At 37.9% G+C, this 21,920-nt stretch overlaps 1 protein-coding gene across 4 annotated transcripts in view; it reads left to right on the forward strand.

Annotated features, from left to right (window-relative positions):
* The first annotated feature begins 5,194 nt into the window (after positions 1-5,194).
* LOC131677089 (sodium-independent sulfate anion transporter) overlaps positions 5,195-21,920 on the forward strand; it is a 58,132-nt gene continuing 41,406 nt past the window's right edge. Inside the window, exons 1-2 of one of the 4 annotated variants that reach the window (XM_058956671.1) lie at positions 5,195-5,310; positions 5,845-5,935. The gene's annotated coding sequence lies outside the window, so the exon portion shown is untranslated. Of the gene's footprint in view, positions 5,311-5,336; positions 5,936-21,920 lie in introns of those variants that run through there. The other 3 variants (XM_058956673.1, XM_058956674.1, XM_058956670.1) reach the window with 3 other exon arrangements.

Genomic DNA, 21,920 nt, shown 5'->3' on the forward strand with positions numbered 1-21,920 from the left:
ACCTATCCCAACTATCAGTCAAATTCATTCCAGAACCGGTTCGAAATCCTGAATGGATTCGGTATGGAATCTTGCTCAAAGAAAACAACCGATTCCGACTCTATCGGTTGATGCATGTGAGCTGGAATTCCGGACTAGTTTCACTGGGTAGAGGAATAACCGCTGTCAATTCTGTCGAACTCAGCCACAAAAAAACATGACGACAGTAGCACACCTGGTTTGGATATCCCAACTACCTTCGAAACCATTAGAGATTTTACACAAGTTGAATGCTGAAGATGGACATCTGTTCTCTGTGACAGCAACGGTATTTAATGTGAAGTGCTCTAATCGAAAAGAAAATTATGTGTCCTAAAATAATCTTCAGGTTGTCCAAAGGGTACTTTAGTGTAAAATAAAAATTTCAACAATTATAGAAATAAAACCGTTTTTTAAGGAACACCCTAAAGCTTATATTTGGATTTCTCGTGCAATGGAAAGTTTAAAAGCTCCCGGTCAGCGTGTCAAGCAGAAAGTTAGCAAAAGTTGAGCAATGCGAAATTGATGCTGGCAAAGTTTCTGCGAGCATTTTGCGCGATTTGCGCGAGAATTCTGGCAACGAGTTCACTCAAATGCAACAACCGTAACTGACAGAAGCGGTTAAACCAACCGATGCTGCTCACTTTTATCCAGAATCCAGCCAGAAATGTACGGCTAAGATCTCTGCACACTTCCTGCCACATCTTTGTCAGATGTTTTGCTCGATTCGTGCTAAATTCTACCAGGTAGGAATTGCCAGGATCTTTGCACAGTTTATGTCTGAGTTATGCCAGGGTTTTGCTCGGTTCCTGTCAAAATTTGCCAGAAAACGCGAGCGAAACCGAGTTCACCCTAGCTCAACTAACCCGACAGGATACGCGCAGAAATCTGACAGGGCTGTCAAACCAAGACTTACAGAAATCTAGCAGAGCGGTCTCTGCCAGAAAATTTGCTCACTGGGCTATAGCTCGCATGTCTTCAGCAAATTTGTCTAAAATGTGTTACTCTACAAATTCATCGAAGATAGTTAAGCTCAATCTCGAATCGTTAAAAAGTTCATTTTTAAATATTGCCCAAATAAGAACCACCCTAGCTCCACATCTTGTAAGGTAAAGTCATTTAAATTTAGCAAAAAGTTCAAATTCCTGCAACATTCACATTTTGGACCACTGTGCACTGATGCCGTAATGTAATATATACGAGCACACCTGCGGATTTGTTTTTATCCAAGAATTAGGTTCTTTACTGATACAGTTAACCTCAATGAGGTATACATAGGTGTGGGAGAACACACGGTTTGCTAGTATTGGCAACCAACACGCTCATCCATAACAACTCAAATTTGAGTAGCCAGTCACTCAATTTCATTAAAAGTGCACATAGTCAAAAATTGAGTTTTCCTCGTTTACTCAGTTTTGAGTTTGGGATAAAAATGTCAAATTTGAGTACATTTTACTCAAGAGGGAAATACAGAAAATAATCATTCCGCATTTTTAATAAAAGTACAAAGACATTCATTGGCATTTCAAATATCATTTACCTGATCCTCCAGACCGTTGTCCAGGTGTTTGCGATGTTCGGGAACTTAATCCAAGGGTCGTTCTCTGCATCTATTTCATGCCGATCGGCATCTTGTATAAATTGCCGAAACTACAAAAACACAACTGGAAGTAAGATTTGAAAGCAAGCAAAACTCAATGAAACTTACCTTCTAGTTTGATGAACGATCATCGGCTTTAACTTCAGGCTCTTTTTAAAATTTAAATCAACACCTAATTCCGCACACTTTTTTGAGAGTATTTTTTTCACTCAGAACTTTGAAGATTTTGTGATTACTCGAGAAATGAGTTAGTTTTGTTAGTTTACTTTTGAAATTGAGTGCTCCGAACTCAAATTTTGAGTAGTTATGAATGAGCGTGAAGAATATGTAAACAATCCAGAAGCACAACGGGTCGACGTCATAGCGTTCACACGATTCAATGGGAGCGGAACGAATGGTATGACGAAAGCAAGTCGATTTATTCTGTGATCACTCACACCACTCATGTAAGATTCATCTTACGAATACCAAAGTGCCCTCTTCGTCATACCTGTATATACTACATTGGGTTATCCTCACATTTCTTGACAGTTCACTAGCACTGTTTACATGGACTTAGAAAAAAAATTGTGGACGACTAGATTCGCTCGTATCAAATCGCAAAGAATTTGCCTGAGTCCATGTGAAGAGTGCAAGAGAATAGGGATCTTTAGGGGTGTGCGGGTTAATGCATATTCTGATGTAGATTAGTACTGTGAGTTAATATCTCAGTCCTTTTTCAATTTTTTTGGCCCGAAACAATTGAAAAAACATTTTTTAGTTTGTTTCCTTTTAGGACAATAACACATCCAAACCCATGAGACTTGCACGACTCTATAGGTTGCCTTATCAGATCTACCATAGTTTGCAGATTAAACTTGGGATGGCAGGCTGCTAGTGGATTGACAAAGTACCAGATCATGCTGTGTGGGGTGCTGTCCCGGTTAACAATGAGGCGAACGAGATATTAGCAGAAACGTCATTTAGTAGGACAACTGTCAGTTTGCTGGTTGAATTTAATTTGGTTTTTTTAAATTTAAAAATCATAAAAGAATAATTAAGGCTTAAGAATGATATGAGTGTACTCGTAAGGACACTCGCTCCCAATACATATGAAAAACTGGCACATTTTTTCCAAATTAAAGATCCCTATTTAATACTTTACGCTGACGTCACAAATGAACTGTGGTGTTCATTTTTGACAGTTCGCTTGTACTGTTTACATTGAATACTTTACGATGACGTCACAAATGAACTGAGTGTTCATTTTTGACAGTTCGCTTGTACTGTTTACATGGACTTAGAAAAATTCTCTACGATTTGCTACGAGCGAATCTAGTCGTCGACAAATTTTTCTAAGTCCATGTAAACAGTACAAGCGAACTGTCAAGAAAAGTGAGGTTAACTGTGTCAGTAAAGAACCTAATGGACATAAAAAAATCTTTACGATTTGCTTCGAGCGGATCTAGTCGTCCACAAATTTTATAAGTCCATGTAAACAGTCCAAGTGAACTCACAAAAAAGTGAGGTTAACTGTTTTAGTTAAGAACCTAATATTGTCAAAAATAAACACTCGAGTTCATTTGTGGTGTCACCGTAAAGTCGCAGCAAACCACTGAGGGCTGTTTTTGTTCACCCTCACTTATGTAGCGTTGACATTGGTGCTGGTTGCCATCTGCTGATGCCAGCATGCTGGCAACCAGCATGCTACCAGCATAATGTAAACGCATGCCATCTGCTGGTACCAGCTGCTGGCAAGCGTTTACATTATGCTGGTAGCGTGCTGGTTACCAGCATGCTGGCATCAGCAGATGGCAACCAGCACTAATGTAAACTGGGCATTAATCCCAGTTAAACTCATTTCGGAACCGGTTCGGATTTCTTAATGGAGTCATTATGGATTCCAAATCAAATGCAACAACCGATTCCGACTCAGAATCGGTTGTTGCATTTGATTTGGAATCCATACTGACTCCATTCAGGATTCCAAATGGTTTGACCGGGATGCTTAAGCCAGGTTCAATCGTGGTGGTGAACCAGTGCGGCCAAATTGATAAACTTGAAAATATATTGTAATGCGATTTCAGGTATAAAAAATCAATGATTTCAAGTTATTCAACTGATTGCTGATTTTTTCATATCTGAACATAAAATTCGGTTCAGGACAATGCAATGTTTGATGTAAAACTAGTCATTACTAGTTGTTAGCCTTCGCATGATTATTTCCTCCTAGTGCAATACTGGACGCTCTTCTACCAATAGCTGATGAGGTTCTTTCATGTGCGTGATGTTTACGTTTGTTTTGGTCGGCTGAAAACAGTAGAATGATTAGTTTCACAAATCATGTCTTGATGTCCATGATCTTGATACCTAGTTAGAATCGAAGCAAATATAATTTAAAGCATTGCGTTTCCATCAGATTGTTTTTCGATGAGGTGAAATTTGGCACGCCCAGCAGGTGTTAATTGGAACGCTGAGTTGAGAATAGATGCACAGAATAGAACATTTATTTTCTTTTATGCAGAAAATAGACATTTCTGATAGATAAGCATTATATAGATGTTTAAGAAACAGTACACTGATACTTTATTCTAAGAAAGGTTATAGATTATATAGCTTCAAATAAAAGCTCAAAAATAGTGCAGCCCTCTTCTTAATGGTGCTAAAACAGGCTCTTTAACCAACGTAAGACAAAGCCTTATAGCAGTGTAACATTTAATATTTTTTGATACCAGATTTATCCATTCGTGTTTTTTGGTTATGTAGAATAAGGAAGCAGATTTTTAACACACAGAGAACAGACGCCCATCTCCAACATTCAACATGTGTAAAATCTCTAACGGTTTCGAAGGTAGTTGGGATATCCAAACCAGGTGCGCTACTGTCGTCATGTTTTTTTTGTGGCTGAGTTCGACAGAATTGACAGCGGTTATTCCTCTACCCAGCCAAACTAGTCCGGAACCGGTTCAGACTTCCAGCATGAATTCCAGCTCAAATGCATCACCCGATAGAGTCGGAATCGGTTGTTTTCTTTGAGCAAGATTCCATACCGAATCCATTCAGGATTTCAAACCGGTTCTGGAATGGATTTGACGGATAGTTGGGATAGGTTGGTGTGGCGGCGCTATCGTATACTAATTAAAATGTTTTTTAAATATTTTTGTTCGATCATGGATGTCTGTTCTCTGTGATATTATGTCCAGTTCATTCCTTTATGATAAAATCATTCATTACAATTTACCAACCCGTTGTTCTACGGATGCTTTTTGAGTTGTTCCATCCATAGGACGTGGCCGCCTTCGTAATTTCACTTCTCGGGTTCTCGTGTGTTCTATAGCCACTATCGACGCAACCGGAGGAACCTCAATCGAAAACATGTGGTTGTCGACTGTTTAACATCAGTCGGCTGGAAAATTGATTACCGACTGCTGCAGCAGCGGTCGGTGTTGCGACGACTGCCAATGAATGCACCAGAGAGGGGGATACCGGGTGCGGGAAAATGGTTTGTTTACACACTTTGCTTTTACTGTTTCCAAGTGCCTGAACACGATCGTTAAGCTCGGCACACGTCCAGCTGTTTTGGGCTCAGTTGTTTACGAGATCGCGATCGAGTTAGACGCATTTTTGCTAGCACATTTGCCATAGCTTGCCAGGTTGTCGTCTGTTGCCCGTACCTGGAAGTGGCGGTGGAACCTGTCGCCGTAGAGCAGTAGGTAAAGTGTTTGGCACGCGTACCACAGCAATCATTGCGAAACAAATTGCAAACGGATTGGCGTTGCAAACGGAAGTGTAATCTGGCGCTGTCTCGATTGGGAAAATCGAGGATTTCTTTGATCGAACGGATTTGTAGAACTCGTTGTGTCAAGTGCGTGTGTTTCTTTTCGCTCAGTGTGTCAACGACTGTATCAGCCTATACACATCTATACCTGAGGGGTGCATATGGGTTGTGATTCAACAGAGCACCCCCGTATAGACAGACCGAGAATCCGGTGAACCGATAATTGGATAATTAGTGAATCAGACATTATAAGAGATCTGCTTTAAATTTGCTCAGTGGCAATTTTGTAATTTTACAGTTCGGGCTCGGTAGCTTCGCGGAATTTAACTGGTTCGAAGAGTCACGCAAATAGTTGATACATATTTATCCATTTATTTTGTTTCGCACTGTTGCTTTTGGTATTGTGTAGAAAGAAGTGATTGTGAATTATTTCTATTTCATTTTTCGATATATTACTGGCTCAAATCAGGTGTTTAAGTGTCTGTGCCATTGCGAGGAAGTAGTTTTTAATTGCAAGAAGCCACTCTGTAAGAGCTTCATTGTGAGATCAGGAAGAAAGGGTAAGTGTTGAATTGTGTTCTACCAATGTCAATGAAATTATAATCCGGCATATATGTGAATGATTTTCTTCTAGTATATTAGTCCGTGGTTCTTTGGCGGTATATTGTGTAGGTGCGTGTGGGCATCTTGCAGATGGCTGTAAGATCCCACTGAGAAACAATGGATATCTGTTGAACCACTGAAATTAGACATTTGGCTGGAACAAATTTAATTTAAAAACACATCGATATTGTCGAAAAACAGTAACTCACTACTGTCATCTACTCAATTATTTGCTACATGTAGATTGGTATTGTATTCCGGTTGCATAGCGTCGATCGTTGCGCTACCTACAATTATCAAACGATTTATTCGGAATGGCTGTTGTAAATGTTTACACAAGTTTTTACTATGAGCTTAAACGTCTTTTAGCTGTGGTTGAATGGTTCGTTGGATGCCGTCCAAGAAATCGAAGATCGAGTCATCGAAAATATATAAAAAAATTAAAATAATAAAACGAATGATAGCAAATGTCCGGCAGATCACACGTAAATGGCTATTGCGCGTGAAGATCTTTCGCGGCATCGAAACATGTGCTACCTCGCCTACTGTATATTGAGGATCATTCACTTCACCATCGTTGTCGTTGTTGTTACCATTAATGTTTTCATCGTGATCGCGATTGGATATGTCTTCGTTTCTTGAACTTACGAGTCGAAAATGTGATCTCGCTGTCGATGATATTTGCTTCCTCACTAATGGTTTTGGCTGTTGATTTGGAGGTACTGGGCTCAGCTTTTGCAGTTGTTATCATTGTCTGAATCTGAAACCACAAACTTGCCAACCGGCTCCTTTACTTTCGAAATATGTAGGAAACCTGCAGATATCGTAAGAGTAATACCAAATGCTTCAACCCATTCTTATCAGTATTAAATGGCCGCTTTTCATCGCATGGTCCACAGAATATCAGTTTACCAATGGGGAAAAGAGCAAAAATTACAGAAACAAAATCCATCTTTAAATAGGTAGGCTAAATGGGTATCCAGGGCAAACCATTCAATCCATAATTCATAAAAAGAATCTAAGATACTTAACAACAAGCTCTCACAATCTTAACCCGAATAACTGAAAATTTAAAAAGGAGAGCAGTAGATTTCAGCAAAAAGATGGCTTGTCCACTTAGAAAAAAATTAAAAAAGTTTGGTACGGATCTTGTTTCCAGTAGTAGAAACTACACAGTAGAAACATCTAAAATCAATACTAGTTTCTACGATTTCTATCTATCTATTCTGAGGAAATTTCAGATATACAGAATATTATGCTCTCACTGTGATAGTTTATAGTGGACAAACCAGAAGAACGTTAAAATTTTGTTTTTAGGTAGGGTGACCATATCAAGAGAGTAAAAAACCAGAACCGTACCTCCCTTCAACATCTCTTAGTCGATTGTGCCTTCTGCTCATATTTTCGGTAGCCAAAAAGTTCTAGGTTCTGACAGGCAGAGCTTCGGCAGTAAAACAGTTCTGGGGTCTGGCAGGCATAGCTCAGTCAAAAAGTTTTTCATGAGAATTCGATCACCGAGCTCTTTTTCCGGATTTAGACACACAGCATCATAGTCATCAGCGAAGGTTACATAATGTTGTTGGCAATCTTGAATTTAGCGGATGAGACGAAATATTTTGAAATCGACGGAGGAGTTAACAGCACTAGGCACACGCCATTGAAATAAAGCAGAAACATAAACGGTCCCAAGTAGCTTCCCTACGCCATTCCTGATGTAAAAATATGTACCGCAAAACGGGGGATTTGATCAATTTTAATATATTTTTTCGAATAACGTACTTCAAATCAGGTAGATGTAACTGTTTGCATTTTTAAAACAGGTACTGGTACCCATAGATTGAAAACGTCCAAACTGTTTGGTAATTTATTTCGTTTTACTGTAAAAATAAAACAGATTTGTTGTAAATTTTCATTCGTTGTTTTCGGGGTAACTTTGATCAGCAAAATATGTGTATCGAAATAAGAAGTAACGCTCCAAATGTTGTGTAGATTGTTTATCTGCAGGCGATTTTTTGACCCGATATTGTGTAGTCTCGTAAGAAAAAGAAATTGCCTGAAACGATACGGCCGACTTTCATCGAACTTTTTTTCGGGGAAATAGTCGAAATAAAATAGTTGGCAATAAAAATCTCGGATTTTTTAAACAAATTATTGGACAAAAATATTTACGGTTTCTAAAAAAGTGATCAGTTCAGTTGAAGTTGGTTGATTTCATTAATATACAAGGAATTGTTCGAACATTTTCAATTTGAATTTAATGTTTCATTTCCCTTTCCTTTGATCGGATTTTTTTGCAGATTTCTAGTAAGACGAAAAATGCCACTGGATAGAGAACTCAAGCAGAAGCAAAGTCACCAAAACAAAAAAGTTGAGTTAAAGATTAAAAAAGACATCGGATGGTACAATTGAGTGATTCGAGTGTATAAAAGTTTGTTTGTCGTATTCGTTGCGTTCCGTTATGGTTGCGATCGGTCGTAGCTGCGATTTGAACCAGTCAGTGCAAAACCAGGACATGTTCTGGGAAACCAGTACGTATGGTCACCCTATTACAGGAGCACTTCGCAGAAACTGCTAAAGCTTCTAGGGAATCTGATAAAGATTTATGATTTCGCTTGTAATCGAAAGTAGTGAAACGCGCCTTTTTCGACTATTGACCGAACTATTGAAGATATAAAAATTTAATGACAAATTTCCAATTCCTTGGAATTGGATATAGCTGAGAGCATGAAAATTTTCAAACAATCCCTTTCGTCTTTTCTCTATCGAGATCAAGGTAACGGATATTCAATTTTTATGGTTATGCAAGATCAAGATCAGATGGTGCAAGATCGTAAAACCGTACCTCGATTATATCAGCGTCTGCACAGAAAAATAAAACAATCCAAAGAATAAATTAGTTTAACTTACTTTTGAGTTTTGCGTCGCTTTCGCACGAATCGTATCCGTTAATTGGGACAACTGACAGATGACAAAAATTACCCGAGGGAAGTGCTGATTGTTTGTTTTCTTTCGACAAAAAACAAACAGAAATATTTTGCGGTTTCCGAAAGTTGGCTTATCCTCAAGTTAACTTTCAAACAAATTTTACTCATTTTTGAGTAAAAGCGTTTTAGTTGCAATGAGTAGCTGAGGATAAGTGTGTATATCATAAGTGTTCTTTTTGTGATTAATAGTTCCTTCACATAAAACAGGAAATGGATACGCCGCCGGGAAAAAGCCGATAAAGCGCCAACATACTACGTTACCACTATCTAAAAACTCATTAGATAATGTGATTGAATACATCAAAGATGACCTCCAAGAAGTTAGCAACTAACATACAACGAAACAAACTAATTGATGCTGAATGGAAGAAGCTCAACATCTAACACATTTATTTCATTAAAAGCATTTCGGAATATGAATTCAAAAAATAAAGTTCCATTGAATTTCGAAGTATGTTTTTTAGATGGCCCTTTGAAATCGATGACTTTCAAACGTCAATCACTTTTTGACTTTCAGTTTTGACATAAGAGTGTCGTACAGTAGCGGATACCCAACTAACGAACACCCCAACTAGCGAATCTTCAACTAACGAATTTGTGCTGTACGCTACACCCGTCCCTTTAACATACATTCTTATTTAGGTATGATACACTGAAAATAATCCACACGATAAAACCATGACAAATTAAACGTCAATTTTATGTTCGTTTCACGTTAAAAAGCAAAACAAATGATTTTCCTTTGAATTTCACATGGAAAACCATTAAAAGCCAGTTGTCGTCTCTTCTCTTAGGTAACGAGTGTGAACTCTTTCGCAATTGCTTCCTCGTTATTGGTTGATTTTGAAGTACAGAACGTAGTTTTTGCAGTTATAGTAGCGACAAATTTGGCTACCGTTTGTGGTGCAGATAATAATATTGTAAATGGCGTGTTTGAATTGCTTTCCATAGGTTTTCCTGTATTAGCTTCCAAGCATGGTTTCCGCGGTATTTGTCAAAACTCCGGCCTTTTCCGACCATATATGATGATCATAATGTTATTGAACACGGAATATTTTTTTTAGTTATCATTAGATCACTAGAACAAGGACGTGCCTTTGGAAAAAAATTCAACAATTTGAATATTTTGCATGTAAATTTCTCGAAACTAAACTAGTCAAACTAGTCCGGAACCGGTTCGGACTTCCAGCAGGAATTTCAGCTCAAATGCATCAACCGATAGAGTCGGAATCGGTTGTTTTCTTTGAGCAAAATTCCATACCGAATCCATTCAGGATTTCGAACCGGTTCTGAAATGATTCTGAAATGATAGTTGGGATAGGTTGGTGTGGTGGCGCTAATTCAAATGCTTACACATGTTTTTTAAATATTTTTGTTCGATCATGGATGTCTATTCTGTTTCCAGTCTCTTTTTTTCGTTGACTCATAAAAAAAATGTGTTGTCGGAGTTTATACACTGAAAAAAATCCAAACGTTAATTCTATTTGCTTCAAACCGCTTAAAATTCATATGAAGAAGAAATGCTATTGTTATCACGCGCACACATACCTTCAATGTGTCAACTGTATAAACTATGTATGCACACACATAAGTTATATGTGCATATTGTTATAGAGTGGGGTTTTATGTGTCTAATAGTTATGAAATGTGAATGTAAGATTAATATTTCTTGTAAATACACACATTAGGTTTATGTGCCAGCAAATAGTGTCTATATGCCTCCGTTAATTGCAAAAATCTATGTGTAAAATCAATAGGCATAACGTTTACTTTTTTTTGAGTGTATGAATACAAACAACGATCTTTTCTCACCACAGTTTGGATCGTCTTACGTGACACATTGTAGTTCTTAGCCATTTGTTTTGTGAATCTGGTCGGATTAATCAATGCCTTTGTACTTACACAACGAAGTCCCTTTCGGTCCTGGACGTCTAGATGTTCGCTTCACACCGAGCAGCTTCATTATGTCTCCAATGGACTTCTGTTTCCTTAGTAGTTCCCCTCATTAGTTCTGAAATTTCACTAAACAATTATTCCTTTAATTTTATCCCAGAAGCAAATATATTCACATATCTACAGTTAACTTTGATTTTTTCCCAGCGGTTTGCAATTGAATTTTGACAGATCAAAACAATGGAACCGTTTTAAAAAGCCACCCTGTACAGCGGTTTTCATATTGCATTTGAAGAGAGCTACGAACTACACTAGGTTATGAAAAAAATTCAAAACGGCTGTAGCACCGTGTTATTATCGCTTTGGTATCATGATTTTATCTCGGAATGGTCATTATGCTGCAGAAACCCGTTAAAATAACTGAGCCGTGTTGGTCTTTTATGAATTAATAGGGTTGCCACCGCTCCGGGTTTGACCCAGAGACTCCGGTTTTCGGGAGCGATCTCCGGGCCTCCGGGTTTTACATCAATTTCTCCGGGTTTGGTGGGAAGAAGCATAATTTCAATTTTTTGGATTTAATTGATTCTTTACAAAATGATTAAAAAGTCTAAGTTACCCAATACTCTGGTTCAGATTTATTTTGCCCGACTAACCCTTCGTTTCAAAATGACGAAGATGAGTTTACCGAATATTGCTTATTTCATTCTCAAAGGAATGAAAATAAAAAACAAGTCAAATTTACTACAAATTAAGGGAAGTAATATTTTACTATATGCTACAATTGAAATGTTGCATCCCACTAAGTCGATCTAAATGGTGTAAAAAAGGTCATTTTGCTGCAATTTTACCAAATCACTTCACTGTTAAAGGTGCTTATCACCAACCCAGTCACCAAATTTTGTGTCAGAGAACGTTCTGTCAAATTTCTATCAATCTTGGTTTAGCAGCCCTGTTAGATTTCTGTGCGCATCCTGTCGGGTTATCTGAACTGGATTCTGGCTAAAATCGAGCAGCATCGGCTAGTTTAACCGCCGCAGCCCTGCCTTCTTTGCTCTCGTTTTGCCGTTAGTTATGGGAGAGAGCAAGGATCGCTCGACTTACCCTCCACAGCGAGAGTAGCTGGCGCTTTTGTATTCTTTGCACATAGTCGGGGAAGCTTTAATTTAACGTAGTATTAAAAAGCGATTAAAGTGCTCCAAAATGCCGAGCAATCGCTTTGATTCCAATTGTCATGCTCGGGTTGACGTTCTGTCTAGTTTCACTCAAAATCCATCAACCCAGTGACAATCTCCGGATCAAAGCCTCTCCAGAGGTGGCAACCCTATGAATTAAGAATATGCAAAAAATGACGTTTGACTAAAAGTTGCTCGGTATCCGTTGTTGAGAACCCGTTGAATGTTCTAAATATATTTTATATCCACTGAGATTTCTGAGTGTTTATTTTTTCAATATTTTCATTATTTCCAAAACATTTCAAACTTCTAAATCGTACTAAATCTTGTTGATCTTTTAAACTTTCTAAATTATTTAATTCTACTGTATCTCCATATATCTTTAAAATAAATATGAATGTTTCAAATTTTACAAATATTCAAAATCTAAATCGTCTGAATATTCTATATGCTTCCTGGAATCTTCTGGATCTTCTGAGTCTTTCAATTTTTTTAAATTCTCCAAATTAACTAAATTCCCATTATCCTTTCAAATATTTACACTTACCGTACGAATATTATGCTTACTGCTTTTCAGGATCATTGAATAAATCTGAACGCGATGGGATGGGATTGACAATAATTTTGCTGGACTGGTAATCTAAGTGCATAACTGAAGCATACGCACATACCGGAGCTGTTGGTGGCACGTTTTCTGCTAACCGGCTAAGCTGGCTAGCCGGTATTTTCTCGCATTTCTACTCGCATTGCATAACGGCGTCATTCATTGCGGCAATCGTTGACGATGCTGCATAATTTGAACAGATATCGTAGTCTATACTGCAAAGCATGCCTATCATAACATTTCAGGATATACCGATAATCAATTTGGTTACGTCTTTTATTCAACACATTTTTGAGTCCTCCGAAAACAGGATTACAACGATAACATAAACAGTGCAGCTATCCCAACGAATAGACAAAAAACCTTGATTATTCGCTGAATTTATTAATTATGAACCAATCGAAACATTTCATATCGTCTCTGAGTCCGTCGAATGTCTCAAAGTTAAGCGGTGGGAGAACGATGAAACTCTGTTTCGTTCAACAAAGGCTTTTGGCACAAGTGCGAAAAGCTTAAAAACCATTTGTTATGGTTTTCAAATCTGAAAGCGTACACTTGACCTTGCCGGTACCGCGTGTGAACCTTGGCAAACGGTGTTAAAGAACTCAGAAGTGCTTATATACAGCTGGATAAACTTTGCTGCGGCTAATTGTAGAAGCAAAAAATAAAAATTGCAGCGCGATATTGTGGGCATCGTTTTCTTCTTCTATAGCTCTTCTAGTGAGTGTGAATGGTTCCTTTTATGCGGTCTGTTAGTTTTGCGTGTATAGAGTTGGACCGGTTCGGCTGGATGTTGTTGGCTCGAATCAAAACTTGTCGAAAGTAAACAAAGTTCATTTCATATCGTCAACCTGGCGCCCAGGTGGTGAAATCAACGGGGTGCTGGAGCGTTGCCAAAAAAATTTTATTTCCAGATTAAATTTTACTAAACTTCCCAGTTTAACTCAGCCGAAATGCTGGCTGGATCTAATTCGTATTCCGGCTCCGGTGACACAACCGATTCAAGTTAGAATGTTTAAGGGGTACCATTTCGATGCGGCTTAGCCGAGGCCCGGGCGATGTGGCCACCGACCCGCCGTCGGAAGCAAGCGAACATGTGATCCACTCGTTTGCCCGGCTTACTCAAACATAGGGGCTATCCCTAGTTTAAGTCCGACTGAGCGGTAGCGAAGTCGGACAGCACGCGCAAAAGCGATGTGGCGTAGCCACATTGGGTGCTGGACACAAAATAAAATTGGCAACGCTAGCAAAAGGTAAACACAAATGAACACTCCGGATGAACCTATCGTCAATTGACATTTCGACGAGTTTTGATTCGAGCCAATAATATGGGCCCGACCGGTTCAGTTTTGATCGTACAAGTTACATTAAATTTGAAAAAAAACTCTAGACAATCATATGATTAGAGTGCATAAGCCAACTGTTCACTTTGAGTGCCAATTGCGGATAAACCGTTACTCGCCAACCGTAGATGTAAACAAAAGAGAAAAGTTTTCTCTTTCAGTAACTGCTGTGAATTATGTTCGGCCAGTAACGGTTTAACTGGAATTTCCCTTGAAAGAGAGTTTTGACAGTTGGCTTTTATGCCGCAATCATATCTCGACAAACATGTCAAATGGTCCTAAGTGTACACGCTTATCCCCAGCTACTCATTGCAACTAAAACGCTTTTACTCAAAAATGAGTAAAATTTGTTTGATAGTTCAACATGATGTCTGATCGAAGTAGGTCATCCGACATCGGTACTACATCATTCCGACTAATCTCACCTGTTTTTACTCATTTTTGACAAGGTACGGTTTTTGTCAGAAACGCGTCAAATCTACTCATTTGTGAAAAATCGTACCTTGTCAAAAATGAGTAAAAGTAAGTGAGGCTATTCGGAATGATGAAGTACCGATGTCGGATGGAGATGACCTACTTCGATTAGACATTATATTGAACTTTCAAACAAATTTTACTCATTTTTGAGTAAAAGCGTTTTAGTTGAAATGAGTAGCTGAGGATAAGCGTGTAAATTAGAGCTTCTCTTTGTTTTTCTTTCTCTTTCGATTATTACGGCGTCAACCTAAAACTTTTCAATTTTGTTTCAGTATATATCGAAAAACTCTGATTTCGACTGGCTTATTCTGCTAAGAGTTGAGTAACAAACGTATAAACTGCCGGGTTATTAGCGAAAGAGAAAGTAAACAAAGAGAAAGTGTCATTTGCACTTAGGACCATTTGACATGTTTGGCTAGATATGTTTGTCGGGATTTCTTGTTGATACATAGCCATTTCATATCCAAAAGAAAATAATGACATATTTGAAGTATTGCTACAGACATACTAGACATGACACTCGAGGTTATCACTGTATCGCAAAAATTAAACATTTCAAATGCAAATTTACCATGCTCATTACTTTCCGGGTTCACCGCAGAGGCGCGCAACCGTTTCACATGATTGATAAGGATGCCCGACAAGCACTATTGAGCACCCGCGATTGTTCTTGTCGTTATTGTTATTGTGCCAAATATTAACCGTTTTAGAAGGAAACAAGAATAAAATTTTCTGGAAACTGCTTTTAATAAGCATTCAATGAGTGAATAGATCGAATATGTTCAATGCATAAAATTTATATTGTGATTATTGCTGAAAATTAGCGAAAATAGCGAAAAAACAAGATAGCGACAAGATCGCGACAAGATTGCGAAACCGCCATTTTTAAAATTAAACCTTTTCAATTCCGCAAGGCTACAAAAATGTAATTTGAATTGATTTTTATATGAAGTGTTCGAGCGACTATTGGTCTTGAACCAAGGAAAAACTTAGGAGTATGCAAAGGAATCGAATTAGGAATCAAAAAGGCACACTAAACAACAAATTAAATGGGTTCCAAAAAATAGTAACAAATAATTTCCGATTTTCGCTCAACAGGTAGTGAAGGGGTGAATAAATCCATCAACTGTCAATTCATGACCGTCCGATACCTGACCAACAGGGCCTATACATTGCTAGATGTTTGTTCTAAAGTGGGCGGATGGAGCTAACAGGGTATATTTTCAATTCTTTCGCTATTTTGAATTGATTCCGTCGCATGCTAATCTTCGGTGAAAAGCACAATAGCAGAAGAAAAGAGAGGCAAACTGGATTGCGCTTAAATAGGTTTCAACATCTTTGCTCCGTTCCCAAGAAATAATACAATGTAAAATCTGGCCTGTAAATTGCAAAAACTGTGCTATTGATGACTAAAAAAAGTTCTTCGTGTATGTCATTTAAATTTTTTCTAAGAGCGCCACCATTGGTGATAGAATGTAAACTTGAACACATTGTGTAAATTTACATCTTTTGACATTGATATATACGAACATCGCAAATGTCATATTTTTATGCTTGATTTAAATTTTACATGACGTTGAATTTCGTAAATCTTTATCATAACATATAGTTTGTTAGATTGTGTCAAGTTTGGAATTACGTAAAAGAAAAAGTCGTGTAAATTTACTTCTCCTGACCCTGATATATACGAGCATGAAAAATGACATAGTTTAATGTTTGATTTTAATTTTCTATAACGTTGAATTTGGAAAATCACGAAGTTTGTTCTGAATTTCAATAAGTATTTTGTGTCACTGCGCATGGGAAGTACATTTTTTATGTAAAATTAAACGGAACACGGTTATATTTCGTCATTTCGTGAATTACGGTTTGTTAAATTGTGTCATGTTTGAAATTACGTCGACGATAAAGTTCAATTCTTTTTGGTGTGATACATGATCAACCAAGTAAGTTGCCTAATATGAATTATAATCGACAGATCGGCATTGACATTGTGCAGCAAATTGATCGATACAATTCAAGCCTCATTTCTCGATGGTACTGAATCATCGAATCAACTTGACGGCCTAGCAAATTTAGTTCAGGAAGAACTTTCACGGAACAGTCTTGATAATATCGCGAGGTCGTCTAGCCGTATGCATACAGCATGGTTTCAAGCTCTACTACACCGTAGGCTAGGTACCGTAGAATGGCGAAACATTGGTCGAAAGAATTGTTATATTTCGTTAATATTATTTTTTATGGACATCTAAGCATAAACTGAACTGTACAAACACTGAAGAAGTCGGAAAGACGTCGACGAAATACGTATATGTACAATTTAATAAATACCTGGTAGAATTAAAAGGAAAAACATCTCTTTTTTTTATTTTTATTTTTTTCAGAATTCCACCAAGACGCTCAAAGAAAAACTATTTTACAAAAATATCGTTCTCAATAAGAATTTGTTTTGAGTTTCCAGCAAATGTTCTACTGATTAGGGACACCCCCATCTACGGCGTCTATCGAATTATAATCGAACAGTGGCTGTCGAAGTGCGACCGGCGGTATATCTATGTAGAGTGGCGAATGTACGTACAATGGAGAAGTGTTAACGAAAGCGAAAACACCGCATTGAATATGTACCTACCGTTGAGCCGTTTAATTCGTGCAATTATACAATTCTATTGTTTGGTGCGTTTGTTGCTACTAGGCTACTAGTCGATATACCTAGATATACTTACATTACAAGGTAAAAGCTAAAACACAATATAATCACTATTCGCGACTGGTTGCTTTTGATTATTGGAACATTATAGCGGTCAAGTTTCGAACTGCATTTCAACCAGTTTGGTAGATAGTGCGACATTGAAGGTAAATTCTCAATAACGGCTATATACATAATATACCTATTCTATGTATTCTATCACTGATTGCTGATTTTTTTTAAAGCTTTAGAAAATATATTGATGTACTTCAAGTTATTGTAGGACAGTTGACGATTTCGGTGACTGACGTTTTCATTGTTTCCCATTTTCGTACAATATTTTTGAAGGTTCTAGAACTTCATATAAGTTTTCATGATTTTGCTTCAGGTCGTTGCAATTTCTTGAACCTTTCAGAAACGAGTGAGTTTCTTGTTTTCTGCCCAATCTCGCAGGATTATTTGGAGTTGATAGGGCCTCTTTGAAGCACGACAAAAATTTATTGCAATTTTTTTGGAATTTGCTGATTATTGCAGTGGCAGGGTCGTTAGAACAGGCTTAATACCTTACGTGCTTAACTTTTGTCTTCTGTTGATGGGGGTCGAGCCTAGGTAGCATAACTACGAATCACTCAAGTCCTCCATCATGCCTCCTGGTAAAGACAGACTTGTCCCTGTTTACCGTGAGAACCGTCAGTCATTCGTCCATTTTTTACTTAAAGATGTTACTGGTTGAACAAAGGTTTGTGCTGAAGTTTCTGTATTGTGTTCGGTAGTACCGCGCCGGGGTTTCCAAACCGTGCTGATTGTTTACAGTACTAGCACGTGAAAGTCTGTTTGCCATAATTACACAACGTGGTCTAAAAAATAGGCTGATCAAGGTTCTAGGATAAGGAAGGAAGGATTGGGTATTTTATCCGCATTCTCACCGCTCGAACACCGTTCAGAATATATTTCTATCACCGGTTAGTGTACCTTGGATATTTTGTTGTCCATACCCTCCTGGAACTCAGTTACGATCACTTTCCGGTAACTTGAGAATTCAGTGGAGAAGTTATAGCGTCTCCGATCAATCTAAGCCAATCTAAGAAATTCATACATCCAGATACAACGAGAGCCAAAAAACTAATGGATTTAAAACGAAAAGATTTACGTATCACAGGTTTATTTACGGGGAATTGTCCTGCAAAGTATCCTCTGAAAAAAATTGGCAAAAGTCAAGATGACATTTGTCGATCCTGTAACTACGAGCCGGGGAACTCGGAAGATATTCTCTGCCATTGTGCAGTACTATTTCTTCCAAGGAAGTGATACTTCGGAAGACATCTTATGACGCCTTACGAGGTATGACATACCTATCCCAAACGGATCCTCAGCTACATTAGTTATGTACTACCCGGTTGGGACGACACATGTGGACAATCAAACAACTCGCTTCCAACTGCATTAGATTCTGCAATTTGTAACATGTAGAGCAAACAGGTGCAGCCTCAAAAGATAACCTGAATAGTGGTAGCAGTGGCAAAGTTTCTGCCAAAAAAAATCTAAGTGAAGATTTCCACAGGGTTAATTGGGTGGTCGTCCAGAGACCTGTGGACTCGTTACTAGAAGAAAATCTTGCTCTTGCTAATGCAAAAACAAACAACTTGCTAATGCAAACATCAATAACTGCCAGGAAATGTTTCAGTAAGCGTTAGACTGTGCAGATAGGACGTGCATCAGAGAAGTTCCGGTGAAAACAAACGTCGTTCTCATTGATTACGACACAAAATACCACATCCGCCTTCGTAATATCTTTAGACGGCAGTTCCAGAGATCTGGTAACTTGGTCCAAAGTCAGCTCGTTTGTGAGAAGTATGTGGTCACCTTTCTCTCAGAACTGGAATTGGTTTCTGAAGTTTCTTAAGAACCTTAGAAAGTTTTCAGAAAGGTTTAGAAAATGGCTTGCTTTCTTCAACCACTTTCGTGAAATTTTCATTTCTTATGAGCTAAAATCTATGCTGATTTGTTTCTGAATTTATATATTCGGATCACGAGCACGTTGATATTGACGTCTTCGAATATTCTTCAAGCGAATCAGAGGTTGAAGATTATCGTCAATAATAGGAATATTAAATTTTGCGTTGGTGGTACTGATTAGTTACCAGTTTCAACTAGGGTATCACCGAGCTAATGAAATTGGTGACTGCTTCTTGAGAATGCGAAAAAGTTACTGAAAGGTGATCAGAATCAAAATCAGCATCATGTGTAATCAATTCAATACTTTGTCAAAACCTAATCAATTGTTCATGGATTCCTTACAGACGAATAGCACAAGGGTTTATTTGGAAATAAAACTGAATAATAACCAGTATGTACCCTCAAGAAGTTTAAAAATTCGTTTTTGCACGTTTTTAGTGAGTGAGCTATCCAATTTAATAAATTTAAATGATTTTTTTTTAAATCCTTATTAACCATTAACTCCCTTACAATTTCGTTAGCAAATTCCCACATTCAGTTTGAAAAGTTTTAAACATGGAGGTAGAATTTAGCATTACAGCCATTAATTGAAACATTGATCACTGCAAAAATTCAATTTTTCTTACGGAATGCTACCTAGACCCATTGAAGCAAAGGAAGCGTTGTGTGGAAATGAAATTAGAGGCGTGGTAGTGATCGTTCTTTTAGCCGCGTCAGCTGCTATTGGAGTATATAAGATGACGCATCAATTTAGGATGGGGCGACTGAGATAGGAGATTCTTGTATAGATGGAGAAGTTGTATTTCTATTTGGGATTAACACGTTTAAATATTATGTTATATTTCTCCCAAAGGAGAAAAAACAACGTTGTGGTGTTTAAACATGTTTTACTGAAACGTACCGGAAGAAGTAGGTAAATTTATTATTTGTTGCTTTATACGAGAATTTATAATTTTCCTCGACTAGGACATGTCCAGAAAGTGCTTCCACAATACATTAGATTTTTTAAACGCGACCTTTTCTGTTTTTAGTTTGTTGTTGTTGCTCTAGGTCAAAAATTTATAAATCTGTACATAGCACATTGAAAATTTGTGAAACTTGGATTTATCTGTGCACCACCCTAGTAACAATTGAGGTTTTATAGTGCTCTTGAAGACCTTCTTAAAACTTATAATGCACTTGTAGTGTGTTATAAAACTTGAATTGCAACTTGGGCAGGCATCCCTGCAACTGATTCATACGGACGCGCGACACCTGTATTTATAACTTATCGTGTGGGATAGAGCCACTTAGGTGCTTCATATTGACGGCTCTGTTTAAAAAATCATCCTCACGAATTGCAATTTTCTCTTGTTCGAAAAAAATTAAATTCTACCGATTTTATACAGTTGTAAATCGATCCCAAGTATTTACCTTGATTAACGAAATTAAATCCATTCCAATAAATTTGATAATGTGAGTATTTTTTCGTTTGAGAAAAGAACTTTTGTATTTATGTAAGTGATATTAATTATGTATTTGCCACATAATGATTTTTTCATGCTCTCACCTATGAATTAAAAGTATTCCAGCTCCACTGTAGTAGCAAATGGTACTACAGCTTCTACGCGGTTGGAAAATTTGCAGTTGCTACTATCTCGCAGCTCTATTGATTAATTACCAACTGGTCGCTGTTAAGTCAGACTGAACTAAGTCGCAAAATAACAAAAAGTGAGATAATGATAGCATTGGATAAAGAATTTCTTCGGCTACATTCCACTTTTGCCAGAATTGTAATATACAATAGGTATGAATTGTGGTAAAAAATACTTTCAAATTATAATGGGGATGCTGCGAATCAAACTTTAAACTCGTTTTTCTCTAAATCAATACAATGTCACTTAGACCGGTCTGACTTAACACCAACCAACTCCTATTTGCTACATGATCAGAGAAATGTTTCAACCGGTTGCTACGCGTGCGATGTGTTTCTTGTCTTCAAAATGGTGGTATTTTACATTCAGCATGACTGATGTACCTACATCACATGTCACATGGTTAGTGGTTTGGGGATTTTTTCCCTTGCGATTCCCATTCGATTTATAGTTGGAACTATCAACTAACGGTCGGCTAAAACAGAACAATAAGGTAATATGTAATTAGTGGTAGATAATCGAAAACACAGCTACATCGATCTATCGTTGTTGTGTCGCGCTGTGTGCACATGCGCGCGATGTCTAAGTAGAAGTATAGTTGACAACGTCTAATTAGGCTACCTGCTTACGGTGTCACTTCCCTTTTCATATTCGTACTAATCAGTATGGAGTACCTGCTGGAAGCTATTTTCAAGAAAAGCTCTCTTCGTACTAGCATTTGAAATTACTGACAATATTAAATCACCCCTCCCCCGTCATATGCCTCAAAGCTTATAACTTTTGAATTAGTGTACGAAATGCTAGAGAACTTCCAAGTGGCAAATATTTCCTGTCAAACATGTCGTACAGGAGAAATTTACCACTTTGGGAGTAGTTTGCACCGCAAAATACCACGCGGGAAACGATCCAACCCCAACCAGGTAGAATTTATCAACTAGTATTTTCCGCCTCGAACCGGATCTTTCCCCTGAAGAGGTTACAAAAAGAATGCGCGAAACAAAGCACATCCAACCTGTCCCGCAGATTGTAAACAAAAACCAACGCTTCATTTAATTCACCACTGTACCCCTCTGTCGCGAAACTGGTTTTGGTACAGCAACCGATGCAGCTCGTTTTGAGACTGAAAGGCGTCGAGCAACGGGTCTCGGTGACGCGCATTGATAAATTAATCAGTGAGAGTAATCCTCGGCTTG

Source organism: Topomyia yanbarensis, chromosome 1 (assembly GCF_030247195.1).
Source record: "Topomyia yanbarensis strain Yona2022 chromosome 1, ASM3024719v1, whole genome shotgun sequence".
NCBI lineage: Eukaryota > Metazoa > Arthropoda > Insecta > Diptera > Culicidae > Topomyia > Topomyia yanbarensis.